General features: G+C 42.3%; 1 protein-coding gene across 4 annotated transcripts in view; it reads left to right on the top strand.

Moving 5' to 3' along the window:
* The window catches only part of Psd3 (pleckstrin and Sec7 domain containing 3), a 515,401-nt gene that overhangs the window by 73,644 nt on the left and 426,227 nt on the right, over positions 1–15,530 (top strand). The window lies entirely within an intron of this gene.

Raw genomic sequence — 15,530 nt, 5'->3', positions numbered from 1 at the left:
CCTGTTGAAACTGCTCTTCAGTACCAAACTGGTCACCCTTTAAGCATGTTTAGGGAACTGCCACAGCCCAGCTACATAACACAGAGACACCTACAACTGCCTGCCTTGCCTGCCGTCTCAAGCTCAAGCTTCTCAATCTAGCTTTATAGCCAGGCGTCTCTCTCTCTCTCTCTCTCTCTCTCTCTCTCTCTCTCTCTCTCTCTCTCTCTCTCTCTCTTCCTTTTTAATTAATTATAATATATAGTACAAAAATGCAAGCTTCTTGAATTGGAGATTATGAGTGTTCACTAATGAAGCAACCAAGTAACACTCAAATCTAGAGAAATTCTAATTCCCTTCTAGGTACCACCTACCATCCTTGTGGAAAACGTACTTCTAAGAGAAGAAATTTAACTAAGTCAATCTTAACATATATTAAGATTCTCCTACCTGCAGATCTTGGGAGAAAGCTCTGACTTGGAGGACATAAGCCTGCCTCAGACCCTCCAAACCTGATAGTCTGTGACAGCAAAACTCATTCAATTTCATGCAGGGGATGTATCCAAGCACCCTTAGGTATCATTAACATAATCAACAATTTATCCAAGAACTACCAGCTGGAGGTATTGGACTAGCAATTGATGAGAGGAGCAGGGCGAAACTGGCAGTGGGAACTGGATGATGTGGAACCACATGTAGCTTCACCTCCCTCCGAGTTTCCCCAGTTCAGCTCCTTAGTCATCGCCCAGCTTCCTACTCAATGACATTTATTTAACAAAGGACTGAACAAAAGGTGTGACACTACCTATGCAGTCCCAAGCTTCCACCCAGGATTTTCTGCCCAAATGGCCACAGTAAAGTCAGGGTAACTAATGCCGTCTGTCCTGGCTAGTATGTTTCCTTCCTCCTCACCAGGGACAGACAAGAAACTAATTTTTAAATGTAGTTTTCTTTTTAACAAAGATTAAATGTATGCTAGTACTTGGAGTGTTATTATAAAGTTAGCATTTTACTAAGCTCTTATAAAGGCAATTCAAAAATAGTAAATTACTGTTGAAAATTCAGGGCAGATTACTCATAGTCCCAACCCCAGCAGAGAAATACTGAAACTATAAGTTTCATACACTAAGTGCCAGGTGGTCCACACAATGGATCCATCCTTTGTAATGTTGCTGTAGTGGTCACACTAGGAAAGCATTTTGTGGACCTGTGGTTTATCTAATCTGTGCAGATGGATGCTTCTCCTACAGAAGCATGACATCTCACCTGCCTTCTTGTAATATGACATGTTAACAACAGGCTCTACCTCTGCTCAGCCAAGGGAGTCACGTAGCTGGGCTAAAATAAATGATGCTAGCACAGCACAGCCTGGATTGTTACCCCTCCCTCTATTTTAATATTTATGTAAATGAAAAAACCACCTCACCACAGATACAGCTCAGGGGCAGGGTACTTGTTTTCATGGTATAAGCTGGGCTCTGGATTCCAATTCCAGAAAAGGTGATGAGGGCAAAGGGGTCACATCGAAAATCTCTAGGATTAAAGTATGACCAATAATACTTGTTCTGCATACCGATGTTTCGTTAACTCATTGATCTGCTTGGAGCACATACCAGATACATGAAATGTTTGATGCTATGGAAAGCAGTGGAGCTAGCATCTCCAGTTACTGAAGGCACATCTCACATAGCACCCAGAGACAAGTGACTACTCTGTACAAGTGGGCTAACCCATTCAGGAGAGGACTAAAAGCAGGCTTCAGGATCCCCAGATGACATCAAGCATTGGAACTCTCTAAGCTCAGGTCCTCCCTGTCCATTACAGACCCTCTCCAGTCCTCATTCTCTCTTCAGCTCTTCTTTACTGCCACCTTGTTACCAGCTTCTTTTCAAAGCAAGGATCAGCTGTCCATCAACTTAGAGTCCCAGTCCTTAGCCTGGACCTTCATCTATATGCCAGGACTTGAACACACACACACACACACACTAAATAAATGAAGTGTATAATGTATAAATATAATTTTAATTTCCTGACATCTCAATTTCTTTACCTACTTATCTCAAATAATTTTTATTTATTTCTATGTACTTAGTTATCCAGTTCAGGAGTTGCATCCCAGACCACTGCAGCACCTCTTACATCTCAGTCGGCAACATCAAATTTTTGGACCATCCCATGCCTTTCTGGTTTATGAATTCAGCTCTCTCTGCTATGAAAGTTCCTCAGCCTCATCCTGGCCTCCACTTCAATGATCTTCCAAATAGCTCACCACTCATCAGTGTTTTTATGAGAGCACCATTTCTTGCTTTACATTTCTTTCTATAGCCTACCATTCTGATCATTTTTGAAAAAATATAAAAATTCCTTTTATCTACTTTACCTCCATGAATGAATTCAGCATCTTTCTCTTTCTATACCTGCGCATGCCTTTAAAGTGTGCATATTTTGCTCAATTTGAATTCTTGACGTCAAGCTTCTAGTGAGTTCTAAACAGAGTATCACTATTGATCAACTTCCAGTTTTCCTGTAGGTCCAGTCTCAACCTCTCTTTCAGATAAGTTTTGGCACGCACTTTTACTCTAGGATCGGTCTGTCCACATCTTCTCAAGCTAGCACACACTAACTCAGACCTTCTCCAAAGGTTTGTCTATAAAGGTTTACTTATCTTGCTTCTCATCCAACTTGAAACTGTCTTCCCTGACAAAAAATCTACTTCTCTTCACCATGCACTCTAAGTTGTAAAACTTAGTGATCAGTTGTCAGGTTCACAATGGTGGCCAGCTGAGTAACAGAGTCACATCATAGTCCTTTGACCAAGGAGCATGTTACCTTCTGTGGCCACCTTACAAACGGGTTCATTTTAGGCACTTCACCTGTGTTGGTTCCTCTGCTTCAAGATACTGGAGGTGCTATATGTCAACTTCATTAGAGAGGAAACTTCTGGTGCCTTTTATTCTCTGCCACTGTTCTATTGATTTCTTGTGACATTTCAAAACTTCCATATATGCGCCAGTTTGTTTCTTTAGCCATGTGGTTATTTTCTGTATTTACTTAACTGATGTTTCTGCAAGACCTGAGAATATAACTCTTACTTACCATGAAATTTTTAATGAGAATGACCCCCTCACATAGGCTCATATTTCAATGCTTTGTCCCTAGTTGATGGAACTATTTGGAAGGATGAGTGGGTGTGGCCTTGTTGGAGGAGGTGCATCACTGGAGGTGGGCTTTGAGGTTTCAGTTAGCCCTCTTCCTCTTTCTGCCTCCTATATGCTGTGAACTCTCAGCTATAACTTTAGTGCTATATGTGCCTGCCTGCTGCCACATTCTATGCCATGGTCATTGATTAACTCTTTGAGCTAGAAACCCCAAATAAATGCTTTCTTCTCTAAGTTGCCTTAGTCATGTTGTTCTGTCCCAGCAATTGAAAAATGAGATAGCTACCAACATTGGTTCGTCCGTGAGCACAATTCAGAATACTTAGCAAATATTTACAGGAAGTTTGTAACTGAGGCAGGTGAGGTGAGTGAGGTGGTGAGCGGTCCTTGCTAAGTGTTACTAGAAGCACATAGGTAAACATTGAGAGTAGAACATAGGGAGCATCTATTCCTACTTTCAGACTTTATAGAAAATGTAAAATATTTTGAGCAAAAAACAATCTCAAAATTATTTGGGTCCTTTTTGTAAGTAGATATCCCTAGCTATAATACATGAGATGGATTGAATTACAATGAAATTGTTGGCAAAGATGATGAAGGTATGAAATAATTTAATGAACAGACATATCTTTTCTGAAGGAAAAGGACACTACAGGTTCATGATTGTTCTGTACACAATAATTGTTTTCTTTACTAAGACTTAATGTTTGAATTGATAAGACAGTTCAGGCTTGTGCTTGGCATGTTCAAATTAACATTTATAATTTGTGGTTTTGGGGACTAATCAGGCTAAAAGAATCTTCTACACTAATTGGAAAAAGATTCCCGTGTACATGTGGCTATCTTTAGACACATATCCTCCACTCTTTCCAAATCAGATTACTTTAAACTGAGAGAGCAAGTCCTCTTACTCAGCCCATGTGTGTGCCAGCCCTGGGATTTGGGGGCTCAGGCCCTTCCAATTATCTGGGCTGAAAATAGTGCCTGGAAAGAGTGGTTAAAGTCACTATGACTTTTGAAATTTTCAAAAATAGCTGTTATTTTAAAAGATGTACTTCAAAACAAACAAATTCTACCCAAGGTACCTGGAGAGAAAAAGCCAGGAACAGCTCTGCTCAGAATACCAGGAGAGATGAGCAATGGGGGTGGGGGTGGGGGTTAAAAGGGCTTGAACTGAGTTCCTGCCAAGAGGCCTACCTCTCACAGACTATTTTAAATGGGCACTTTGTTCAGAAGCTGTGTGATAATCCAGAAATTTTTCAGCCAAGTGAACATTGGACAGGAGTGTAGAGCCTGCACAGATCCTGTGATGAAAGCGGAGTTTGTTGCCTGCTCTGCTAATCTATTCTACCTCAGATACCCATTTCCTGGGCTCTGCGGGGTTCCACCTCCTCAATTTTCATCCATTAAATCATCTTTGGCACAACACAGCCCAGAGAAATACAGAGACTATAGAGGAGAGGGAAAACCAAGCTACTATGAAAGGTGGCTGAAAAAAAATCTTCTTTCTATTTTAATTATTAAGACACATGGCATTATATTAATACCTGGGGAGTCCGGCATCTAGCATAAAGAAAGGAAGTAAACTAAGAACCTTCACAGATAGATGTCAATGGACATTCCCAATGTGTTATTATGTCACTATAAAAAACATATTAAGAATGTCCCCTTGGTGTGTAACCAAAGCTTGTGGAATCAAACTATAGACTGGGAGGCACTGCATACCAGAGCAGCCTGGGGACAAGGCCCCTAGCAGGACACTGGGGCACTCTGTGCTCTGTCTTTACTAACACTCCACTCTTGGCCTGGTAAGACTCACTTGATCTTTTAGAGAACTCAGAGTAACATAGAGCCATTTGGTTCAAGGAAAGCCTGTATCCCTGCAACTAACAAGGACAGGCATGCTGGAGTGAAACAGACTGCCTCTGACTTGGGCTGCATTATTGATGTCAAGTTTATCCATTGAGGAGAAGAAGCAGTTTCTTCTGCAAAGAAAAGCCTTAGTGGGGGCGGGTTTGCCAAGTGTAGGAGGGACGAGGAAATGCTGATCGAGCCACAGTGATGTTTACAAGCAGAGACAGGTTGTGAGCTGAACACTGTGCACTGCACACTCACTAGGAAATGAAAACCCTGGGCAGTGGAGATGCCAGAGAGTGAAGTTCAGGAAAAGTGCCTATGGTCAAGTATCCTAAAGACTTCTTGAAAATTCATGAAACATAGTTGCATACTAAAGGTTTTGAAAGTCGGACATGGTGGTACATGGCTGCCAGGAGGCAGAAGCAGAAGGATCATAAGTTCAAGGCCAACTGGAGATCTATAGCAAGACTGTCTAAACCAAGCCCAGAGAAGTCTTGACATAAAGAATCAGACTTGATGGTGTAAGTCAACACCTTCAGAAACTGCATCAGTAAAGAATCTCTTTTGAAAAGTATGCTTATTAAATAGATAACATTTATGCATATATTTGTATAGAATAATATATACTGAACTGAGTAGTTAAAGTATTTTTTTACAGTGTAAATCGTGAGCTCCCTAACAAGTTGTGCAACAACCCGCACCCCAGGATTGAGCTCTTGTCACTGCCTGCCTCAAACTTCATGCTTCATAATTCTAAACCTAAGTATCTCGGACCCCAGTCTTCTTAGCCCTGCTTCCCTGCCAGTCTGCAAGCCCCAGCCTGCCCTGCAAATCACAGGCCACAAGGTCTCTTTGTATTAATGTCTTGCCTCGGAGGGGTATAAATGATCTCTCGCCTGTTCCCTAACCACCTAATTACTATTTATTCTTTAAGCTTTGAGTTAATCAGAATCTCTTCAGAGAACGAATTTGTGTAAGATGTTTTGTAACTTTAAGTGAAGCTGATTATTAAGAAAAATAACACACCTAGACCTAGTCATATCTATTTTATAATCATTTTCTCATATACTAGTGCTTACTGTAATTCTGCAAAGCAGATAATGTTATAGTCACAATTTATAGATGAGAAGGTATGGGTCAGAAATTCTAAGTGTCTTATTTAAGACTGTGCAGTCATGAAACAGCAAAAACATCCAGTTGGTGTCTAACTCATTAGAAACAAAAGACTTCGAACATCCCAGGAACTGCTTTGAAACTAAGTAAGCCTGCTGCTTTCCCATCCATCTCTTTTTAAGGCTATCCTTGCTGGCCCCTCAGCTGGGCCTCTGTGACCAGAGACCAGATTGTGTACCACTGAGTACATTGTCCCTTCAGCTGTTGTTCCTTGCAGTTTTTTGTTGTTGTTGTTGTTGTTTATTTGTTTTTTAAGATTTCCATTTCTACCTTAAAATGTAAAACAAACAAAAAGCAGCTGCAGCCCCGTGAGACAGCACATTTCTTTTACATGCAAACCTTTGTGATAAAAGGAACATGAAGGAATAAAACTAAACCCTCCCTTCCTTCCTTTCTTCCTTTCTTCCTTTCTTTTGTGTTTTAAAATCACTGTATTTTAAAAGTTGAAGGGGGTGGGGAGCTAAAGGAAGGCTTGCCAAGCCTGCCCAGCTACTATTGTAAAGTCTAAGACCTATAGACCAGCACTGCTGAGTTCAGCTGCCCGCCTTCCTGAGTCTTGCTGAGTGAACCTAGGATATTGGATTGCTAAGGCTTATCCCAGGCATGTGTACCCCATTCTCCCACCACTACCACCTCAGCACAGGAGAAGCTGGACCCAGACAGTCAGCCAGGTGTGTCAGATGCAAGGCTCAGAGGCCACATGGGATCCAGGGTAGCTATGCATGTAATAGGGCACAACATTTTTAGTTTTGTCTAATATATTATTCACAGTTCTCAGGTAGCAACTTTGTAGATGGTAACGTATCACGATGTGCAAAGGTTAAATGCACCTGGGTACAGAAGCATCCTGGGAAAATCACTTGCTCCAATGTAATAAAGGTATCAGGGTTTTCTCTTCACTCCTTTCCTTTACTGTAACACATACTGTTGTGTTTCATAAAACACGGTATCGGTATGATGTGGCAGGAGAGGGTGCCTAAGTGGGCCCATGCTGAGGCATCCCCTGAGGTATCAGCCACAGGACAGGCCTAGTGTAAAAGGAAGTTTATTTGGGACCTAGGAAGTAGGTCTGAAGAAGGGAGTAGAGGCAGAGAAAGGAAAGTGACAGAAAAGGACAGAAAGAGAGAAAAAAAGAGAAAGGGAGAAAGAGGAGAAGAGGCCAGCTAGGGACATGTGAAGAGAGAGGGGGAGGGGAAGGAGAAGGGGAGAGGAGAGGGAAGGGGGAGAGGGAGAGGGAGAGGGGGAGGGAGAGGGAGAGGGAGAGGGCCATTGCTAGCTAACTGTTGCTAAGAGCCTAGAGGAAATGTTAACACATACTTGATATACAATCAATTAATGGAGAAAAAAAGGGTTACTCTGGTTAATGGTTGTAGAGGCTTCCATCCACAATTGATTGGCCCTTTTGCTTTGGACAGCGTAGTAGCAGAGTAGAAAAGAACTGTTCACATCATAGCTAGCACCTGAGAGGAAAAGGAAAAGGCAGGACCCCTCTGTCCCTTACTCTGATAACCAGAAGACTGTCCACTAGGCGCCACCTCTTATAGTGTTCATCACCTTCTATGATCTGGGCACTGGGCCTTGGGGACTTCTGGGGGCCAATCCAGATCTAAACATACTACAGAGGAATTAGTATGTTAAAGGAGAATCTACTACAGAACCTAAAGCAATACTTACTCAAAAAAAAAAAAAAAATGAAGTCACAGGGGTAGAATTTTAATTGTGTGACATCTTAATGAAGTATGGAAGCAAAGTCCCTGGAAGCCTTCCTGGCATCTTTAACACGTCATCCTATGGAAGAATCTATCATTCTCTGGTTTTAAATCCATTTTGACCCTAGGGGAGACAAAATAATCCTAAGGATGTAAATCTAATGAATATGTGTGTTAAATAGACCAAAGAGCCGTTTCCTATCCTTCAAACAGCTGAATAAACCTAGTGGAAATCATTTTGATGTCAAACAGTCCTACTCTCAAGTATGGCTATCTGTCCTCTGGCTGCTACTCTTTCTTAAGCTGCCATGGTCTTTTAAGATAAACAGGTCTTTCTTCTATTTCCAGGTTCCCACTAGAAGGCTGAGTATGTGTGATAAGCACGTATGCTCACAGCCTGTCTGTAGCCCATTATAGTTGTCAAAACTACTTGAGGTGCCAGGCAGAGGTAAATGGGAACCTCATGCCCGTATCTGTCTGTGTGTGCTGCTTAGTCCGACTCACCCCACCATGCTGGAGTGGTCCATACAAACTCTGTTCTTTCCTCAGCAACAAAGACGCTCTGTGTTCCATAAAAAAAGCAGACCGTGGTGACAGAGGGTGGTGTAGACATCTGGCTTCAGCCTTCCTTGTTTTCTCTACTGGGTCAAGTTAGCGTCACATTCTCTCTTTCCTTCTTAAACATGGGGTTACCAGGTTAAATGTAGTCACCCAATCGACATATTTTGGGTTGAAGACCCCCAAACTCGGGAGACCCTTCCTCAAGTCTCAGGAAGTCACAGTCACCCAAAAATCACAAGAAACCATACCTGGATGCAATCAGCAGAGGTTTATTGGGGAGAGTTGGCTAGTCAACGGTCAAAATTGCTCGTCCATGCAGGAACAGAATTTTGACAAAAGGTCCCAAAGCTGAGGGTTTTTTTTTTTTATAACATGGGGTGGGGAAAGGAAGGCATTTTTATGCGGTTACACACGATTGGTTGCATTTTCATGCAGTTACACATGATTTACAAATTTTGAACATAACACTGGGAAGACCAAGGGAGGGAGGGGTAACCAAGAACAGTGGAACATTCCAGAGGAATCCAGCCCAAATGATCCAGAGTCATGTGAAAATCACTCTGCACACTCATTCCTCTCAAGAATGTAGCTTTACCACGTCACTGTGCCCCGCCCTGTCATTTACCAACTATTTCAGATTAACTATTTTTCTTCCCTGAGGCTTGAGGAATGTTAATCCAGCAAGTGTCCTCTGATTCAGGGATAATGTCCTCCACCCGGAATGTGTCCTAGGGAAGTGAAGGCCTGAAGTCTTATTTTCAGTTCCACGTTCTGGAACTTACACTCTTTCTGCTCAGGTCTAAGGGCAAAGAAAAAACCTGCATATTTTTCACAAAATGGTCTTTATAATTTTTCACTCTACAGGGTAGCAGTTCTTCATTTACTGTGTAAGCGTGAGGACCAGAGTTCTTATCCCCAGCCCTCACATAAAGCTAGATATGATGGTGTTTGTTTGTAATCCTAGTGCTAGGAGGCAAAGACAAGACTGTAACTTCAATTTTTTTTCAAATCTTATTTTTAATAATGGTTCTTAAATGCTTTAACCTCCCTTGTAGCCCATCACCCACCAGAGGTAGTGAAAAAGAAAGGATCCGGGGGAAGTGGACCTGTTTAGAAAGGTTCCCTGGAGCAACTCTTGTCTGTGTTGTCTGGAAATCTGCAGTTCAGTTCACAGGTTGGCAGTCAGCGGCAGCTCGATCTACTCACAAACATTTCATGGATACTCCAGCAGACCAGTTCAGTAGAGTGGTCAGGTCAGCAACAGTGGTGACATGACTTAGCACAGGCAGCCAGGCCTCAGCCTTGTCAGCAGGAGGGACCAACAGGAATCACAGGAGAAATTCTCAGCTGTGTCTCTCTCAAAAAATCGAAGATCAGCAAAAATGTGAGACCCGCAAGTGTTGCACAGCAAGGCAAGCTCTGTCTTCATCACTTGGCTAAGTCCTATTTATACCCTCCAAACATCCCATGTTCTCCATGCCCCTTGCCTCAGGACATGCATCTAATCAATCCCGAGTCCAAGGAGTCCTGACAAACGCAGCTCAACTACACACTGTAAAGCAGACCAATACATGTGTGTTGGTAGCACTGAATCTTTTATCACGTGTTCTTTCATGTGTTTGCTTTAGCAGAACATCCTTTCTCTTGTGTTGGCTTCAGTGACCTGTTCCACCACGAGACTGCCTTAGTCTTTCACCTGTAGTCACTTCAGGGAAACACTCTTTCACATGTTTGCCCCAGCAAAGCACCATCCAACACAAATGACTTTCCAAAGAATCCTTAAAATTTCCGCTTCACAAGAGGGTCCCTGGGGTTTATTGGTTAGACAGCCTAGTCAATCAGCAAGCTCCGGGCTCAGTGAGGCATCTTCCTTTCTCAGGAAATAGGGTCAAGGGTGAAGGAAGAACCCCAACTCGTCACTTTGTATTCCACAAACAAGAACGCTCATAAAAGTAAAACCCATGTCCCTTAACTTTAAGCACTACTTTATTGCATGTTTGTATCTCATACACTGACAATGTTTCACTGCAACCAACACGCAGCTCTGGTCTGAGTTTATAACTGAGCCAAATATTTTACTTATGAGAGACATTTGCAATGTTAAAACTCTTTTGGATGGCTTGTAAGTATAACTCCGAGTAAGAAAAAGGAAAATGTTGACAGCTTTAGCACTTTCTTCCTGCTTCTCTTCCTGCTTTCCCTCCTCCTTGTATCCATCACAGCAAAGCTGGCATCAGAATGAGCATGGCTGGCAGAAAGTACTAGAAAAGAGAGGACTAATGAGAGGCAGTGGCTGGTGACAGTTTCACAGGTGTTAGGCTATTACCAAGGTGCAGGAGGCTGTATCACTTAGAGAGGAAGGAAGAAGGGAGAGAGCAGAGTAATGGTCTAAGTATGGAGGCCTGAGAAACTGTCCTGTCTGGGATAGAATCACTAGGTAGAGAAACAACACACAAGAAAGCAGGGAAGGTTCAGGCCAATTTGAGGTATGCTGGTCTTTTTCCTGAGGACACTGATGCCCACAGAGAGTAAGCATGATCCAGTTTGAGACTTCTTTAGATGACTTAAAAGCAAAAATAGAACTGATTGGATAGGCTTCAGTAAGCAATGTAGGATGGGATAGCGGCAAGGTTAGGGAGACAAGCATGGCTCTGACAAGAACTCTAGTGAAACAGATTTCAGAGCCCAGACAAGAGAGGCTGCAGTGCCGACTTTGTCACTTGTTAAGAATCTCAGCTAATTTTTTTTTTTAATCTATGGACCTTGGTTGCCTTAACCCTGTAGCCTCATGGGGAGTGAATTGGATAGCCAGTGAGAATTACTTGTCGGGGGTGGGGGGGAACTCACATAATAAATTACAGTCATAACCAAGTTGAATAGAAAGGTGCCCTTGTTTCTCTGAACTACTCATAAGTTGTGCCTTTAAAGCAGTTCCTATCTGTCTGACAGAGTTCTGTGACAGCTGTTTCCAGGAAACTCACAGCTATGTGAAATGAGTCACTGGGGACAACCTGGAGCTATTAGAAGGCACGAGAAGGACATAGAGTCTGGGTGACATGGAGAACAACCACCTTGGTCCTTCGTCCTCACTCTCAGCCCCACAGCACAGACTCTGCATAGAAAAGGGCTGCTCACCTCCGAGTAGCTGCAGGAGGGACTTATGTTGCTAAAACCCATTATCCCTACATGTAAAGCGTTCCAGAAGACATGGGTGTGAAGCCTGGACATCTGCTCATGACACAGGACAGAGCACTGAATCTCCCTTTGGCCCAGTGTTCCTGTCTGTTTCAGCATTTTCCCACTTCCTTCAAGTGTGATTGCCCTGTGTGATCAGATGCCAGGGTGGGCACATATCAACTTAAAATACAAAGATTCACTAAGAAGATGCCAATGTGTGCTTGGGGTGGGGTGAGGGGTGGGAAAGCAAATAGAAACAGGATGGAGATGAAACACTTCCTAATTAAAATATTTTCCAAGAGTTGCCATCTGGTCCTTCCATAAATGATCATAGCAAGGGGGGCACCAGACACAGTATCATCTATGATGACACGAATGAGACTTGCCTTTCGAGAAGAAGCAAAAAGAAAAAGAAAAAAAAGGGATGTCACTCCAGACAATATGGAAAGACTATGTATGAGGTTGAGGAGTTATGGAATATGATGTGCCCTGAGACTTAAGAAGGCATGTGTGAAATTTTTGCTTTTCTAAAAGACTCTCTCCAAATCTCTTATTTCTATCCATGGTTAATAAAGTAGCTCCTAGATGCACTAATGCACTAACGAGTAGCGAATCAGTATGGAAGGCACAGCTGTTAGTGCCTGATAGACCAGGGCCTGCATCATCTGCATCTGCTTAATTTCTGTGTCACTTTGGGTGAGCAGCTTTACGTCCTACAGACTGCAGTGCCAGTAACCCTGTGACACACAATGGAATACATGCCACCTTCTGGGGGTGAGAGGTGATGGAAATAGGAAGAGGGCCATTGGGTTGTGCCACAAATGGGAGAAAAGAGGAGGGAGGAGGGAGGAAGAGAGAGAGAGAGAGAAAGAGAGAGAGAGCACTTACCCCCTCTCTCATATGAGAATGAAGTGAAAAGTCATCTGTCAAGAATATGGCGGCCTGATCTTGGACTTCTCCATCCCTGAAACATGGAAACTAAACTAGCTTTTTGTTGTTTATAAGTAACCTAATCTATGGCATTTTTAAATGGAAGACCAAAGAGACCAAGACAGTAGCTATGGTCACTATCATTATCAGGTTGCATCACTTTCACATCAAACTCACTAGAAGGAACTGACAGTTCCTAATCATGGAAAAAGAAGCTATAGTCCTGAAGGAGCATGGGTACCAGTAGACAGGGCATGAGCGTGGGAGCTGGTAGACCAGGTGGAGGGGGTTGGTATCCTGGAGTATTCTGAGGCCTGCTTAGTAAGGTGTGAGTAGGAACACTCAGTGCTTATGCTTGCATTTCTGACTCCTGAGTTGTATCTTTTTTGTGAGGAGCCGACAGAAGGCGGCTATCATCCTTGCAGCCATCTTGAGCCATATACCCTGACAAGAGACTTGATTACATCAGCCTACAACAGCTGAGCACACTCTGACAACATCTTGCTTTAGATACTCAGGATCTTCTCTTGGGTGTGTGAGACTTAAAGGTGTGATTTAGAGCTGAGGCTTAAGGGCATGACTGAGAGATCAGATTGAGAGACAAGGCCTAAGGGCATGACTTAAAGGCGTGACTTAGAGGCGTGGCTTAGAAGTGAGACATATAAAAGGCAGAGACAGACATAAGAGTTGAGTACAACTTAGAACTAGGAATTAGGTTAGAGAGTACAACTTGGAGTAGGAATTAGGCACTCGGAAGAGTACAACTTGGAACTAGGAATTAGGTTAGAGAGTACAACTTACAGAACAACTTGGAGTTAGTTATTAGACATTAGGTAGGCACTTAGCACTTGGAAGAAGTAACTTGGAATTTGGAGGCACTAGGGACTAGGAACTAGGGACTAGGAACTAGGGACTAGGAATTCAAGATTTGGGACTTAGACTAGGAAGAGAGACAGAAGAATAAATGGGATTGAATCACACTCCTTCTGGTCTCCATTCTTCCGGTTTGTCTTTACTCTCTCTCTTGCTGAACCCCAACCCGCATACCGGAGCAGCTTGGAGCAGTGCTGGCTCTAACAATTTAGCCCCCAAGGCTTTGGGCAGTGCGGGTTTGAACACTGACAGAGCAGTCCAAGACATTTTGGCCCCCAAACGTGGGCTAGAGAGGCTCTCAACATCTTTTATTCTGTTTCCACATCCTATGCCCTTGCTTTCATCTCTTAACAGTTCTTTACCTAGCATCAGCTCTGTGCTATCCCTCCATTTATCTTTATTCATGAATTCCAATCATTTTCCATATATAATTATTGTATTCTTAATGATGGGGAGTTCTCCAGATACTAGCTTCCCAGATTTTACCACTTTTTGATCCTGCCAAGTTATAAATGCCCTGTAAAACACACTCAAATCAGCCTCAGGGACTCCAGGGGGCTCCTACAGAACTGCTAAGAACACTAACATGGGATACCACTCTCTGAGAAAATAGATATGAACTGGGTGACAAAGTATCACTCCTTTGAGTTGAAATGGACTTGAAATGGATGTTTCTAGGAATGCTTGGGAAACACACCTAGAGAGTGTGAAGCTCCCATGCCAGTGGAGGCAATGCCCGTGGGTAGTGGATCATTCCTCTAGACACAGGAAGCACAGGCTAAACACAGTCTAGGTGAGGTCTACCAGTCAGAGAGGGATGGTGAGATCTGGGCCGCATGGAGAGACTAATCTCTGCTTCACTAACTACATGGCTTGAAGGAAATCGCCACAGATTCCCGTTCATTCTCTGTATTCCCAATGGCCATTCTGCCCACCTCAGAGAGTTACCACGGGTTGAAAAGAGGAAACAGAGTGCTTTGATTCTCGAATCCTTCCTCTTCATCATAGTTAAGATTCTAGAACCTTATTTTCTGTCTAGAACTGTGGAAAAGAAACCATCACCATTAGCAGAGACATAGTGCCATTTAAGTTATATGACATTTCTATCTACATTATATGAATTTCGAAATGGTGGCAGGAAAATAGGAAGCTGACTTAGAATCCTCTCAAAGTAATGAAACGGTACTTAATAGAAAGCACAGAGAATTATTTAGTTTAGGAGTATAAATAATATTATTATTTATTATAGATGACGCATGCCTGTAGCTCCAGCACTTGAGAGGTGAAAGGAAGTAAGATTGAGAGTTTAAGATCATCCTGAGTTCAAGGCCAGCTTAGAGCATCTGAGATCTTGTCTTAAAACTAACCCTCATGCATACATAGAGGTGTGTGTGTGTGTGTCTGCATCTATGCATTACATCACAACTCAAAGACTAGATAGATAGATAGATATGCATATCTATGTAGATATATCATCTGACCTATAAAAGAATTCTGTCAAGTGGGAAGGATAGACATTTATTTTGTTGTTTTATAAGTAAGTCTAACGAAGTTCAACAATACGCTGTGAATCACACTTAATAGGTGTTTACTCCAAAACTCAAGCTCTGCCTCTAACCCCAAATTCACTGTTGACTCTCACCAGTAATTTCTTAGTCCTAGAGTCTTTCTTGTCATACAGGAAGCATTAAAATACGTAAATGGCCACCTAATATAGGTGAAAATAATACATATGTGCACATACATGTATGTAGGATGCATATATCTACATATATTTTATTTTGCTGCATGAACAAATTTTTTCAAAGCTTTAGATGTGTAGTAGGTACATTCGAAGAACAGCAGCTGATAGTTACTGAGAATTGGTTATGCACTTCGTACTATTTATTTAATCCCTGCATCAATAGCAAACCTGTAAACTAGTTATAATTAGCTAGTCTTAAAGACAATTAGAAGTTTTCTCTAAGTGGAAGGAAGACTCAGAGGAATGTTTGTCACCAAAGTTTGTCTTTTCAATCAAAATGGATATTTCAATCAAAAATTGGGTATATTATTTATATCCAATAATAACCATGGTTTCTCAGTATCTTACCCCCTACTTCTTACCCAGGAC

Source organism: Arvicanthis niloticus, chromosome 16, assembly GCF_011762505.2.
Source record: "Arvicanthis niloticus isolate mArvNil1 chromosome 16, mArvNil1.pat.X, whole genome shotgun sequence".
Classification (NCBI taxonomy): Eukaryota; Metazoa; Chordata; class Mammalia; order Rodentia; family Muridae; genus Arvicanthis; species Arvicanthis niloticus.
Note: the sequence above shows the minus strand (reverse complement) of the source record. Positions and strands in the feature narration are given on the sequence as shown.